The sequence below is a fragment of the Leopardus geoffroyi genome, chromosome C3 (genome assembly GCF_018350155.1).
Source record: "Leopardus geoffroyi isolate Oge1 chromosome C3, O.geoffroyi_Oge1_pat1.0, whole genome shotgun sequence".
NCBI classification, from domain to species: domain Eukaryota; kingdom Metazoa; phylum Chordata; class Mammalia; order Carnivora; family Felidae; genus Leopardus; species Leopardus geoffroyi.
In genome coordinates, this window is record NC_059338.1 from 37,964,609 (window position 1) to 37,978,045 (window position 13,437).

Consider the following 13,437-nt stretch of genomic DNA (forward strand, 5'->3'; position numbering starts at 1 on the left):
CAAAAATAAACATTAAAAAAAATCAATAAATAAACTTTTTTTTTTTTTTAATTACAGGAGAAAAAGAATTAGTGGCAGGGTTCAGGGAAGGGCCAATAGACTGATAGGTGGGGGTTCCTTTCTCCTTCCCCTCCTCCCTCTCCTCCTGCTTCTTCTCTTCTCTGCGGTTTTTCCACCGTATCAAGGAACTCAAGGCAGTGTTTCTCCCCTTGCCAGAGGCTCGGCACAAAGAGTGCCCCACTCAAGGGCTGAGGTGTTTAATCAGGAAGCAGAGAGTGATTTAACTCAGGCCCAGATAAGGCCTGGGGGTGGAAGGCATGCCAGGTTTCAATCCAGTAACCTGCACGGTGGGGCTTTGCTCTGAGTCCGTGACAGAGAAGACACCTGTGGAGGAGGGGTTGCTGACAGACCCAGGCTTGGGTTTGAGCAAGTTGGCCCTGGTGACAGACTCAGAGCCAATGGGAACCATTTCCCCAGCACTGGGAAGAGTCAACACCTACACAAGGGTTTGTACTGAGTCCTTGATGATTTTCTGTTTCTGGTTTTGTTTTTGTTTTTCCGTCGGAAGCACACTCCAATAAGACTGGAAGTGCAGAGAGAAAGAGATAATATATGGTTTCCCCAGTTCTCGGCCATAGCTGGGGGCTGAGTGATGCAGGAGGTTGGGGACAGGAGAAAGTAAACGATGGAAGTTTAAGGCCCCCCTCCCAGGCAGCTGTGATGTACAGAAAAGAGAAGGGATGTGGAATCAGGAGATCTGAATTTATTTATTTATTTATTTATTTTATTTTATTTTTTCAATGTTTATTTATTTTTGGGACAGAGAGAGACAGAGCATGAACGGGGGAGGGGCAGAGAGAGAGGGAGACACAGAATCGGAAACAGGCTCCAGGCTCTGAGCCATCAGCCCAGAGCCCGACGCGGGGCTCGAACTCACGGACCGCGAGATCGTGACCTGGCTGAAGTCGGACGCTTAACCGACTGCGCCACCCAGGCGCCCCTAGGAGATCTGAATTTAAAGTCTGACTCAACTTCTTACTCACTGGGTGATCTTGGACAAGTTACTTGGCTCCTCTGTGCCTCAGTTTCCTCATTGGAAAGAATAGAGACAATAATATTTCAAAGGGTTGTTGTTAGGACGAAAAGAGTAAATACTGCTAATGTATTATTCCATTTCTCTGGGTCTACTAACTTCCTCAGGAAGCTGGAGAATGTAGTTGTTAAGGGCTTCGACTGTGGAATTTGACAGAGCTGAGTTTAAATGCCCATTTTGAATCACAAATAGAGATGTTTACGTCTGGAATGATCAAATACCTGGGATTTGCTTCAAAATAATGCAGGAAGTGGAGAGCCAGTGGGGTCTCACAGAAACCAGACTGGCCAGAGGTTGATAATTATTGAGGCCGGGTGATGGATACATGGGGGTTTATCAGAGAATTGCCCTACCTTGTATATACAGGCGGTCTTCACTTTGCATGGTTCTGATATGCATGGATTGCGGTTGCCATGGTTTAGTTAGATAACAACAGTCCGTCCACAACACAGTTCAAATTTCAGTTACTGCGGTATATTAACCGTGAGTAATTGCGTAGAGCACACGTTCTGCTGCCAGCTCTTCAGTGCTCAAATCACTGCATAAAAAACCGACACATGTCACGATCAGTGAGCTGTCACATCACTTCTTTTAAAGGCTGTCGCTTGGTTGTTGGTCACCGCCCATCTGTTGTTGGGCTCATTGGCAGACAGGGAAGCATGTGCTGAGTTGCCTGCCTGTCCCCCAGGAATAAACCGACACGACATTGTACAAAAATGGATAATCGAAAGAGAGCATTGGCCGACAGAGATGGACATGCACCAGAGACATGGAAAGTGATAATACTGAAGGTGAAATGGGAGATCACGACTGTGGGTATGTTGGTGTTCCCACCATCCGAGACTACAGATAAGCTGGAGGATGTTGGCAAAGGCAAGCTCAGGGACATACGTGGTTGTGACGAAAAGGATGATGGTGTCTGAGAGGAAGTGACACCAGGAAAATGTTTACATGGAAGGCACTCTGGGAGGTGTTTCACAAAATGGAAAGTCCAAATGATAAAATGTTGGAAACTGATCCAATCTTAGAAAGGAAGTTGACAGTTTGCCAAGGCATTAAAAAAATGCTCAGTCTGTGTTGTATGTTACATGAGGAGAAGGCACTGTTCAAACTACTCCTGATATGTTTTTTTTTTTTTTAGAAAGAAATAAAATTCTTTTCTTTGTGATGTGTCTAATGTTTTAAGTTGCAGGGTACTAAATAAACATTAGCATTGCTTTTTTTTTCATGTCCCGATACATTTACAACTGGCAGATAATTTTAAATGTTTTGACAAAAATATTTGAAGGTCGGGGCACCTGGATGGCTCAGTCGGTTAAGCGTCCCAACTTCGGCTCAGGTCATGATCCCACAGTCCATGAGTTCGAGCCCTGCATCAGGCTCTGTTCTGACGGCTTAGAGCCTGGAGCCTGCTTCAGATTCTGTGCCTCCATCTCTCTCTCTCTCTCTCTCTCTCTCTCTCTCTCTCTCTCTCTCTCCGCCCCTCCCCCACTGGTGCTCTCTCTCAAAAATAAATAAATAAACATTTAAAAAAATATTTGAAGGTCACCAAACAATTGTAATTTTTCTCATTGTTTACAAACATCCCTTTGCACGGTTTCAGCTCTCAGGGCCGTTTTAACAGTCCTGCGCACTGCCATGAGTGAGCACGTTTTCCATTTAGATATTTTTTCAATACTGAATAGTTTTTTCTTATCCCTATTACCCACTTTTTAATGCAAACCAACTTTCCTGTGCCTCATCTGTCAAATGGGAACAGTAAGAGTAATCACTTTGCTGTGTTGCTGTGAAGTTTTAACAAGTTAACGCCTGTCGGATACTCAGCAGAGTGAACGACGTCAGTAAAGCATTTAATGCATGTCGGCCGCTGTTCTATTTATTCGCCTGGACCAGAGACAGATAAAAGACACTGAGAGATCACCAAGTATCACTGTGTTATAATAATCACCACTGCTACCGTCAGGTGTCTCTCAGGAGTTTCCTGTTTACCTACTTCCTTAAAATGCTGCCTGGAGTACTACGCAGGAGATTTCAGACATTTTCATTTGGATGTTTGAATGTTACTATAGACCTAACTAATTTCCTGCTTCCTCTGAACTGCATTTCTCCTCCGGTGCTCTGGATCCAACACTCTTAGCCTCCGTATCTTTCAAAAATGCATCTGTCATGATTCAGCTCCTTGACCCTCAGGTACCACAAGTGGCCTTCTCCTCTAGTCTCCTGTAGCATTTTGCATCTCTCCTGTCACTCTTTGCTTGTTTGTTTGTTTAATTACTTATTATTTTAGAAAGAGAGAGTGCCTGCACATAAGCACAAGCAGGGGAGGGCAGAGAGAGAGAGAGAGAGAGAGAGAGAGAGAATCCTAAATAAGCTCTGCGATCTTAGTAGAGCTCGACGTGGGGCTCGAACTCAGGAACCGTGAAATCATGACCTGAGCCGAAATCAAGAGTGGGATGCATAGCTGACTGAGCCACCCAGCCCCCCCACCCCCGTCACTTTTCATTATGAGCAGATTACAACCCTGTCTCCCCCTTTCAACTGTAAACTCCTGGCAGAGGGAGACTGTAATAGGAAAATGGCACTGCATCCTTTGTGCGATTCCCTGACACCACCCTGATTTTCACTCAGGTGTTTACTTTCTGGCCTATTAGCTTTGGGGAAGGATGACTCCCCTCCCCCACCCCAACCAAAAAGATGGGATTTTATTGCCTAGAGGTAGTTCCTGGTGTGCAATTGGTTTAGGCTTGGGTTTCTGAACCAGTCAATGCATGACATTTCTTTGGATGTGGGGATTGGTTTTGAAAGGAGCACATGGTCCAGTTGGACCAATGAAAAATGGAGTTAACTTTGCTAGGTGCTTCTGGGAAAAAAGTGTCTTTGCTTTTAAAAGCGAACCTCCAGGGGCCCCTGGAGGACAGTGGCTCAGTCGGTTAAGCATTCAACTCTTGATTTTGGCTCTGGTCATCATCTCACAGTTCTGTTTGTGAGCTCCAGCCCCGCATCCGGCTCTGCACTGTGTGGAGCCTCCTTGGGATTCTCTCTCTCCTTCTCTCTGTTCCTCCCCCACTTCTGCTCTCTCTCTCTCTCTCTCTCTCTCTCAAAATAAATAAATAAACTTTAAAAAAAAATTTTAAAAAGAAAAAGTGAACCTCCATGAAAGCTTTCCTCTCTTTGGGAAATCCTGGCCTTTAGAAGAGCTGTGTCACAACATGGGAAGCCAACCTGAAGATGAGGTCAGTACGCAGAGGGAAGATGACCCAGGAGCCACTGAATTAATCCAACACTGAAGCCTGAACTTCTGTAGACATGAGCCAAAAAAACATTACTTATTAATTGGAGCCTCATTCTCTGGAACTTGCCACGCAAGGATACTGAACTGAACTTTATCTTCAACTTTGTATCCACCGTAGCATCTGTGATATGGCAGGCAAGAAATGCTTGTTGGGTTGGATAAACTCCTGATCCTAGTACAGTTCCCTTCTGGCTCTCTGCATCTTGTCTGTAGAGCAATTCTCCTCACACAGGTCTCTGAAAGCTCCCCTCCTCACCTGAGCTTCTGATTTGAATAGTTTATTTTTCTAAAACTGAAACAGAGCTGCCTGAAGTGACAGGAACATTCTTGTGTATCCAGTCCTGCTCTCTCTTGGAAGTTCCTTGATGAACACTGGCCAATCTGAACTCATGGACTCTCCTTTTTTAGACTCTGGTCTGCCACTTTTTAGATTGCAATTGTAATCACTTCAAAATACTTTCATGAAATGTTAACTGTATTATTTCCCAGCACTAACTTTGCAATCACCAGAATCTAATCCATCAGCTGCCTGCAAATTGCATTTTAGTAGGTTGTTGTTGTTAAGTATTCAATCACCAAATACTTGAGTTGCAAAATCCCACACTATGGAATGACATAATTTTTAGAAAGTTTTCTGTTTATTTTCTTCATCTCTGGATATGGATTATTAAGAGCTTTGTTGTTATTAAGTAACATTTCTTAACTTAAATATATTGTCCTTTGTCTAATTTATACCTGTCCCATCAGTTATTGTTTTATTTAATTTTTTAATTTAAGTTTATTTAAGTAATCTCTACACCCAACATGAGGCTTAAACTCACAACTCTGAGAACAAGAGTTACACGCTCTTCCAATTGAGCCAGCCAGGCACCCCTCATTTTTTTTTTAAATGGTACTCCCCTACCTTAGGGATAGTAAATAGGCCCAGAGATTAACACTGATCCTAACACAGATACCTGTAGGCCGCCTAGAAATGGTTTTGCATGAGAGTATCATCCAATCACATTGCCCTATACTATGCTTGGGCAGATAATTAGACCATCTCTCAGACATTCTGAGTATGAACCATAGATAGGGAAATGCACACTGAGGAATTAAAAAAATTAAGCTTAATCACATTAAAATTAAGTACTTCTCATCATCATCAGAAGACCAGATAGTGAGTGAAAAGATGAGCCCCAAAGTGGGAAAAAATATTTGCAACATTATGTAATAATTAATTGTTACATAAAAGAATTCCTAAAAGTTAATATGAAAGAGATAGACAACCCAATAGTTCCACTCAAAAGTTTTGAATAGGCACAAAAGGGCAAGTCCAGATGGCCAATAAATAATATAAAAAGATAGTTAACCTCATTAGAAGTTGGGAAATGTGAATTAAACCCCAACAACACAACATTATGCCTCTACCAGTTAGACAATATTAGAAGATCCAGAAATAACACATCAGACAAGGGTATGGGACAAAGGGAACACAAATACACTGTAGAAGGGGCTGTAATTGGCACAATCACTATGAGAGTTTGACATTACTGAGTAATTAATGACCCATTAATTGTACCCCTAAGAATCTACCCTAGAGAACTCTGTCCACTTGTGCACCAAGAAATCTGTAAAAGAATGTTCATAACATGATAACAAAAAAACCCAGAAACAACCTAAATATCTATAAAAGATAGAATGGCTAAATTATGGTGTATTCTTACAAAGGAATACCATCAGCCAATGAAAATGACCAATAGCTACATGCAAACAACGTGATTAATCCCAGCTGGCAAGAAGTGGTAAAGAGTATGGAAGAGGTATGTCCATTGACCTTCGTGGCTGATGGCTTTGCCTTCTTGAGGTTATTCTGCCATCTCTTTTTCTTCCTGGCAGCATTTGAAGTGAGCTCTGGATTAAGCCCTCTTTGGTGCCATGCAAATTTCACAGCTGGCTTCCTACCGGGGCATATGTCAGAGGCTCAAGGCCAAGGGTTTCTTTATGCCTTGAAGACTTAGAGATTTTTTTTTTTTTTTTTCTGGATGAGGCTTGTTTCTTTGGCAATGTAAAAGTCTAAAAACCGTAAAAGCTTCAGTCAGTTCCATGAACCAGTCACCATTCCCAAAGTTCTTTCCTGAACATCGTTTGTAAAGCTGCTTTATTTCTTTGCTTCCTTGATTGATCAATAACTCTCTCTCTCTCTCTCATTTTAATAGTGGCTACCTTGAGTCCATCTGAAATGATAGGCTTCAGGGTAAATTCCTAGACCCTAGACCCTTTGCCACAGGCCTGGCTCTTGGTTCGGCTAAGAAGTATTAACTGACCTTTGAAAAATGCTCTAGACAACTATAGTTTTATTTCTTCTTGTTTTGGGTAGAGAGGCAATTGACTTTAAAGATCCCTATTTCTGGGTTCGTGGCGGTCTGGCCAGGGTTTGCCAGCCTCTGTTGCAGTGTATTACTAAAAAACAGGAAGGAGCAGCCAGTATATACTAACAATGTGGTTTTATGCAATGACTTCATGTAGATTTAGGGGCTTAGGCAATTGGTCTGTCCTTCAAATAATGGCAGGTGACAATCTTGACAAGTTTTTGCCCCAGCATAACAAGGACACTGTCTCTCTCTCTAGTAAACCACGTCAATTATCTTATCTCCCAACTGCTAAGCCAATGCCACATATTTTTGGTTTTTATAATAACAATACCGTACTTTTGGTACCAATTTCTGTATTCATTAGGGTGAGGTTAGTTTGCTCTAACAAAAATCCCATGCCTTAGAGAAGACAGGAGTTTAGTTCTTTGTCAGGTGACAGTCCAAGGTGAGTGCTCCAGGCAGTGGGGGGCTCTGATCTACCTGACATTTAAGGATCGAAGTTTCTTCCATTTTGTGGCTTCTCCATCGCCTAGGCCTTGATGTTGTCTGCATGGTCAAAGTTAAGTCATGACCTTATTTGGATCCCCATGTGTGGGAAGAGGGGAAAGAATAAGAATGAGGCACAGCCTGTTCACAGGTAGAGGCCTATGGCATACGGCCCTTCTGCTCACAGTTTTGTTTTTTTTGGAAGAAATTTAGCCACGTGGCCATTATATCAAGGAAGGCTGGGAGATGTGGCAAGGATAAAGGAGAGAACAGATATCAGTAGGCAATTGAAGTTATATTATCCCCAAAATTTCCATCTGAAGCCTTCAAGTTACTTTTCAGCTCTGAGAATAGAATGAGATTACAGATATTGATCATACACTCAGAGCTACATAGAAGATCAGAAAAACAAAAGGGAATTCCCTCGTGTATATTATTAGCTGAAAAGCTGAACAATGTCACAAGCATTTTGCTGAAATGCTGGGCCATTGAGATTTTGAATAATATCTAGCAAGCCAGACACAGTAAAAGAAATTAATTAATTCATTATTAGTAATTGAAGATACCTAAAATTTCATAGATAGGCTCTTAGAAAGTTGTATTCCAAGAAAGAAAGAAAGAAAGAAGAAAAAGAAAGGGAGAAAGAAAGAAAGAAGGAAAGAAAGAGGAAGGAAGGAAGGAAGGAAGGAAGGAAGGAAGGAAGGAAGGAAGAGAAAGAAAGAAAGAAGAGAAAGAAAGAGAGAAAGAAAGGGAGAAAGAAAGAAGGAAAGAAAGGAAGGAAGGAAGAGAAAGAAAGAAAGAAAGAAAAGAAAGAAACAAAGAAAGAAAGAAAAAGAGAGAAAGAAAAGAAAAAAGAAGGAGGGAGGGAGGGAAGAAGGGAAAGGAGAGAGAAAGGAAGAGCCTACAACAGTGCCTGGTATAAAGTAGGTCCTTAAATGTCAGTTTCCCTCTCTTCTGTCATATTTATTCCCCTCCGGCGGCTGCCTCGGTTCACCTAAAAAGAAGGTGATGTGATGCAGAGGGGGCTGTTGCCTCCCAGAGAACCCAAAGACTCAGAGGGCAAGGCAGCAGCACCGAAGTTGCATTCAGGGTTGCCCACTGGGGAGCAGTACCCTGGCCACCATGAGGTGAGGGTGGCCAATATAACCCCCACGGAGCTGCCTCTCACTCATGGAGGCCTCTGCTGGCTGGCAAGCCTCTCCCCTCTCCTGTTCTCCCCCGTCTGCTCCAATTCCATCTTCTCAAGCCACTGTCTCCGCCTTGTTGTGAAAGACCTTCAGCAGCTGGGGCCAGAGGCGGGGGAGCTCGCCTAGTGCGCTGTGCGCAGCCGCGGCCTGACTGGTGGGGACGGGGGCGATCTCCCAGTGGCCACTTGGGAGGTTCTTGTTTGCTCTGTCAAAAAGTTCAGGAACGTGATGCGATAGATTTTTCCAAGTTCAATGAGGCCAATTAAATAGATATCTCTATTCCTTTCTTTCTCCCTTTCTTTCTCTATTACGTTTGAGTAAATTCCTGTCTGTTTGTGTAATGGATTCATTCACGTTGAATCCAAAGCCCTGTGTTGAACTATGTCCACTGTCAGGAGGGGGCCGGCCACAACGAGAGGAGGGAAAAGGACAGGACAGTGAAGAAACTGCCATCAGAGAAACTACCTGTGAAAGCATAAGCACGGTATCATTATTTTGAGCTCTGTAAAACAAACACAAAACATACACCCCAAAACCCCCAAAACGAATCGACACCAGTTGTTCGTAAAGCCTTGTGCTAGGGATGAGAAAGAGGGCGAGAGGAAGGCCTTCGCTTTACAGCCCATCAGGCAGACAAGGACAAAACAGGGAAGAAAAACTTGTCCCAAAAGAAATGATATTAGTGAACTAAAACAGCATTGCTGGTGTGTCAGCACATCCGTGTGAAGAGACCGTGAATGAAATGAGTCCAGGGGAGAAATGCGTTGGTTTAATGATTCGTCCACAAACGCTTATTAAGCACCAACCATGTGCCATCCACTGTGACAGGGGCTAGAGACACAAAAACAAATAGGACGCAGACCCTGCCCCAAGGCCCTTCCAAGACAGGTAGCTTGGAAGACGAAGCAGGAATATGTCATCAGAGCTCTCACCGACATTGGTACAAGGTTCAGGCGATTCCAATGAGGTGGGGGGTCTGTGGGCAGAGCCAAGAAGAGGCTTTCGAGAAGGTCTAGCAAGGGTGACAGCAGCAGTGTATAGGGAGCAGGTCCAGGGTGAGATGCTGCGGTAGCTGCTAGGGGCTTAGGAACCCAAGTTCCCAAAGCATCTGTTTCTGTGGCGTGCCGTTGAAACCTGGAGAGCGACAACATCATGGGAAAGGTGCACATTCTGGGGGCGATGTGATGTGGGGAACTATTAAACGGTCTGAGCGAGTTGAGCAGCTGCTGAACAGCCCTCTCGCCTCATCAGCGCAGCTGGTTTTGAGACCGATGACACCTGACGGGCACAGAAACCACCTTGATGAAGCAGAGAGCAAGCCGTCCCGCCAAACCTCCTTTTAGGAAGTATTACCCTAAAACTGCCACTCTGGAGCAGACAGAAAGGGGCTGGGGGATCCCCATGGACGAACCTAAGTTGGAAGACTGGCCCCTTGGTTAACAGATGGACAAAACACTGTATTAGTTCAAAACTTACTGGTTGCCAGGAATAGACGCTCAAGCCAGTGTATGCAAAAAGGGTCAACTTAACTTAAAGATAGAGGGCTGTCTCTTAATACTGGAGGGCAGGAAGGCATCCAGGTCCCAGGAAAGAACGGAGCCGTGGAAGTGGTGACTGCTTACCAGGCAGCACGTGGTGCACTCTCCCTGTCTCTTTTTCTCTGCGTATCTGATTTCTCTGTCTGTCTTTCTGTCTCTTCTGTTCTCTGTCTCAGCATAACAGAATATGGCCACCCACAGTGTCCTTGTGTCTATTTTACAGTTCACGGAAAGCTTAGATCTCTCTTTGGACACAGTTCCAGATGCCTGGGGGGAGAGCTCGGACTCAGCTGAGGGCAGGAGAGCAGGGTTCATGCTAAACAGATGGCTGCTGAGGCAAGGGGCAGTTCCAAGGTTCATGTGAGTGAGGCAGGCACGCCAAAGGAAGTCGGCCGTTGCTCCTCCTTCCTCTGGACCCTGATCCCTGAAAATAATAGGCATTGCTCTACCTGGTTACTGACTAGATATGTGAAGCAACTACCATATAGTAGATCCTTAGTAAATGGAAGTGGTTACAATTATAGTAAATATAGAATGTGATCTATTTTTAGGAAAGCCCAACCCAGGAGACTGGCACGCAGCCTTCTTTCCTTCACCAGAGCTGCTCACGTTAACACGAAGCTATGGAGCAAGGCCTCTCTTCGTTTGCCTCCCCCCCAACTCTGCCCCCCAGCCTCTTATTTCTCATCTCTTAGTTGCAACCGGAAGCTCTCCCCACCTCAAGCTCTCTTTGCTATTACAAATCAATCATTTACATTTTGGGCCCCTGCCAGGCCCACAGGTACTCATCTGTAATGACAGTATTTAAGAATGTTAAGTTTATACAGTGATTATATGTCTTTCCTCTTTTATTAAACTTTAAACCTGTGGTCTGAGGGGCACCTGGGCGGCTCAGTTGGCTGAGTAACTGACTTCGGATCAGGTCCTGATCTCACGGTTGGTGGGTTCGAGCCCCGCGTCAGGCTCTGTGCTGACAGCTCAGAGCCTGGAGCCTGCTTCGGATTCTGTGTCTCCCTCTCTCTCTGCCCCTACCCCGCTCACGCTCTGTCTCTGTCTCAGAAATAAATAAGCATTAAAAAAAAAAAAAAAAAACAACTTTAAACCTGTGGTCCGAGAGACCACATCTTAATACTCCAGACATTGTCGTGTATCTATTGTTCACTTGATGATATTTGTTGACTTATCATGTTTTCGCAGCAAGGGCCATATCCACTTATAGACTCATTAGAGGAATCTCAAGAACTCATTTATTTTGGGCCACTGCCTTTAGCCAAGACAAAGCTGAAGCTTCCTAAATAAATGGCCATATGTTTTATTTTCACTCCCATGTAAGCCTACGGTCATACAGCCTGGGATTTGGAAGGGATTTGGGAAGGGTCTTAGGCCAGGCACCTCCCCACGGCAGAATTTCTCTCTCTAGGACCCCTGAGACGTGGGCATCTGGTCTCTACTTGCACAGGGAGTTTATTACCTTGCTGGGAAGCTCATTCCAGCTTTATTCTTTTACAACCTAGAAAGTTCTTCTTTGTTTGAAGAATCTCACATATGCCTTTGTGTCACTTCCATAAAATGTTGCTACTTCTTTAGGACTAATACTAATGCCTCTTCCCCATGGCACCTCTCCTTGCATTTGGAATGAGGGCTCAGGTCACTGTATCATGACTCCTCTAAGCCTCTTCAACCCAAGTATACTTAAATCCTTCTCCACGAGAAACAGTTTAGAGACCCTTTGTCTCCCCTTTCACGCCTTCTATGTTGTGTTTCCCTTTGTGAATCTTTCTTAGAGTTCAGAATCCAGCACTGCATGTAACACTTCAGTGTGGTCTGATTGCTGAGGGGAGTAGGATTAGGACCTTTGTTCTACATGTAGCTGCTGTAATTTTATTAATGCTGTGTAGATGTGAGCTAGTGTTTTTCTTTCTTTCTTCTTCTTCTTCTTCTTCTTCTTCTTCTTCTTCTTTTGGTAGAACTATCACAATTTTAGCTCATATTCATTTTAAATCTTCATATATTTTTTCAAAATATGGAAATTACTGGGGCGTCTGGCTGGCTCAGTCAGTGGAGCATGTAACTCTTGATCTCGGGGTTGTGAGTTCGAGCCCCATGTGGGATGCAGAGGTTACTTAAAAATGAAATCTTTTTTGGGGCGCCTGGGTGGCGCAGTCGGTTGAGCGTCCGACTTCAGCCAGGTCACGATCTCGCGGTCCGTGAGTTTGAGCCCCGCGTCGGGCTCTGGGCTGATGGCTCAGAGCCTGGAGCCTGTTTCCGATTCTGTGTCTCCCTCTCTCTCTGCCCCTCCCCCGTTCATGCTCTGTCTCTCTCTGTCCCAAAAATAAATAAACGTTGAAAAAAAAAATTTTTTTTAAAAATGAAATCTTTTTTAAAAATATGGAAATTACTCTTTTTTATAAATGTAACATACGTTATTCTGGAAAATTCAGGGAGAAAAAAGCAAAACATGAAAGGATAAATAAGAGAATAACGACCATACTGTAACCATCCTCTTAAAGATAACCATCATTTACATCTTGGTATGTACTCTTCCACACATCATTCCCTATGCATAAACATGCATATGCATACATGTGCATGCATGAGCGTGCACACACACACACACACACACACTGACAGACATGGAGGTAAACCTCTGTGGTCAATTAGAGATGGCTGCAAATTCTTTGCCGCTCCTCTCATTGATAGGTGAGGTCTATTTCCTCTCCTCTGTGTCTGGGCTGGGCCTGAGTCTGTTTTTTGGTTGTTGTTTTTTTTGTAAGTTTATTTATTTTGAGAGAGAGAAAGCAAGAAGGGGAGGGGCAGAGAAAGAGAGGGAGAGAGAGTATCCCAAGCAGGCTCTGTTTGACATGGGGCCCAAACCCACGAACAGTGAGATCATGACCTGAGCCGAAACCAAGAGCTGGATGCTTTTTTTTTTTTTAACGTTTATTTATTTTTGAGACAGAGAGAGACAGAGCATGAACAGGGGAGGGGCAGAGAGAGAGGGAGACACAGAATCCGAAACGGGCTCCAGGCTCTGAGCTGTCAGCACAGAGCCTGACACAGGGCTCGAACTCACGGACCGTGAGATCATGACCTGACCTAAGTCGGACGCTTAACCGACCGAGCCACCCAGGAGCCCCAGCCAAGAGCTGGATGCTTAACCGGCTGAGCCACCCAGGCACCCCAAGGGATAGTTTTTTGGTTTTTTTTTTTTTAACAGCAATAGATAACTGAAACAATTACCTATAATGACAGCAAATGTTTCTACAGTATTTTCTATGTGCCAGGCACAGTTATAAATCCTTTATACATATTCACTCACATAATCCTCACAGTAACCCTATGAGACAAGTACTATAATTACATAGCACTGTTCCCATTTTACAGATGAGGAAACTGAGGCACAGGGAAAGAAAAAGCTTGCTCAGGGCCACATAGTAAGTAAACGGTAAGGCTGGGATTCGAACCCATGCAGCCCATTAGGTTCCAA